Source organism: Phytophthora infestans, genomic scaffold (assembly GCF_000142945.1).
Source record: "Phytophthora infestans T30-4 supercont1.263 genomic scaffold, whole genome shotgun sequence".
In the NCBI taxonomy this organism is placed as follows: domain Eukaryota; phylum Oomycota; class Peronosporomycetes; order Peronosporales; family Peronosporaceae; genus Phytophthora; species Phytophthora infestans.
In genome coordinates this window covers 71,387-73,559 of record NW_003303496.1, presented here as the reverse complement: position 1 = coordinate 73,559, position 2,173 = coordinate 71,387, and positions in this window count along the sequence as shown.

Below are 2,173 nucleotides of genomic sequence, written 5' to 3'. Positions count from 1 at the left end.
CGATGCTGGACCTGGACGCATGATTACGGCAACCTACACTTCGGTGCCGCGTCGTGGTGGTGCACCGTCGGTTGAGCCGTTGCCTCACCGAGTGTTATCTGGTATTCGCCCTATGGTGCCGGCTTCGTCCACCCTGCCACCGTGGGTTCTTCCGTATGTGGACATGGAGTTTACCGATGCAGGCGCCAAGAAGTGTTTCGAGCGACTCTTGAGCTTAGCGCTTCCTGAACCAGCTGGTGAGGTGACCGTGCGTACAACGTTGGAGGGTCTCCAAGCGTTCTTTGATTATTCGCATCCTGATCACCCGTACCAGCAACTTCGGCAGCTTTATCCTCTTCAAGCTTGCCTCTTTGACACTGTCGACTTCAAACCAAGCGTCCCCATCTCCAAGCGTGCTCCGATTGAGACCCGTCTCAAGATGATCTGGGCGAACCTTCGGGGTGACGGCGGTAAGCAAGGTGACCTCGGGTTCGCGTTGTGGGAGCGTCTCCACTGGCTTCCGTTAGCTGGTATTGAACAAAGGTCTCGCTGAAGAAGCTAAAAAGGTTGGCCACGACAATGAACGCTTGAAGGAACTGAGAGCTATGTTAAAGAAGCTCTTCAGTAAGCGCGACTGTCGTGCCGATCGTCTTCGTAACAAGTACCGTGAGCAGTACATGGCGTGGAGTCGTGACTCGGTTTCATCTAGTGCTTCCGGCGTGTCATTCATTCGCCCCGAGTTGCTTTTGGAGCCGTCTAAGCCGTGGTACCCCATTGAAAACTTGCCATTCGCACCTCAGACATCTGACTGGCTTTCCGAGGTTCCGGCTCTCGACGCTCGTCAGCCATGGCGTACTGGATGGATGAATGCGCCGCATCAGCACCCGTACAACACCACGTACTTCCCGTGCCAGCGTAACCCGGAGTTCTTCAATCCTCGTGGTACGCGTTTCGTGGATGTGTACCGAAGCGTGATCGTTGACCCGTCTCTCGATTCAACCGAGCTTATTCCGACCTGGCGCTCGTTGTTTGACTCGCCACCGGGTACTCCACGTCCTGCTCTGGCTGCTGCTCCTGTTGAAGCTGGTACCGAGGATTCGCAGGGTCCGGCTTCAGCTCCAGCTGCCGAGGCTCAGGTTCTTGATGAAGAGGAGAAGGAGAGTGGTGACTCGGCTTCGTTGACACTCTTGGCCACCGCGGCCAGACACTTGGAATCGATTTGAATCCTCGCTGCACGTTCTACGACGTTCTCCAGCATCTCAGCTAACTGTTGAGGTGTCCCGCGTGACTTCGTTTTCAGTGATCGCTCCGCGGTCGGCATTCATGTTTTCTTATTCTTAATCCACTTCCACAGCGTAATCATGTTCATGTTGTTCTTCAAATGCATATACAATTTGTTGTTGCAGTAACGTTCTTCGTCTGTTACCACAGGCTGCATCGCCCTGTGGACAGTTCATACGTGATCAAGTCACGCTAGTCTTCGTCCGCCACTTGCGCCATCTGCAGCCGATTCTCGCTCTTCTTGGCTCGCAAATAGTCGTACAGCAGACCTCCACATGACAAGTTTGATGATGGTTCCCAAGTTGTATCTTCATAGCCCACCCACTTGACTTTGAACTCGCGTACAGCACGCTCCGTGCTCGTCGTTAGTGGTGTTCTGTCGTCGAGGATGGCCTCGACTTCATATTCACCGGCAACTTGATCTGGTTCCCAGCTGTCCTCAGGCAGTAGTTCCTCATCGAAATCGAGTCTTGCTTCATTAGTCGTGTCTAGTACCAACCGAGTGTTCGGTCGACTGTTGAATTCGTTGACAGCCTTGAGTCTCGACACATGCACTACTGGGTAAAAGCGATACCCACTTCGATCAGGCAGTTCCAGCTCGTTCGCAAACTCTTCCACCTTGCGCTTGATCCGAAAAGGTCCATGCCATCGGTGAGCTAATTTCTTCGTCAAGCCCGGTTTGACGCGTTCCATGTACAACCACGCCCGGCTCCCAATCCCAAAACGAGATCTCGGTGGAGCTCTTGCAGGATCTTCCATCTCTTCCGAAGCTTCTGGAGGGTTCGCCGAGTGTTCGTTTCCACTTGGTTGAGGTACAGCAGCTTTTTCCAGTCGACTCAGAGCATCATTATGCTTTTTAGCCCTTCGCTCCTTTTCTACAGCCTGATAATCTTTGGCCATAGTGAGGGCGACC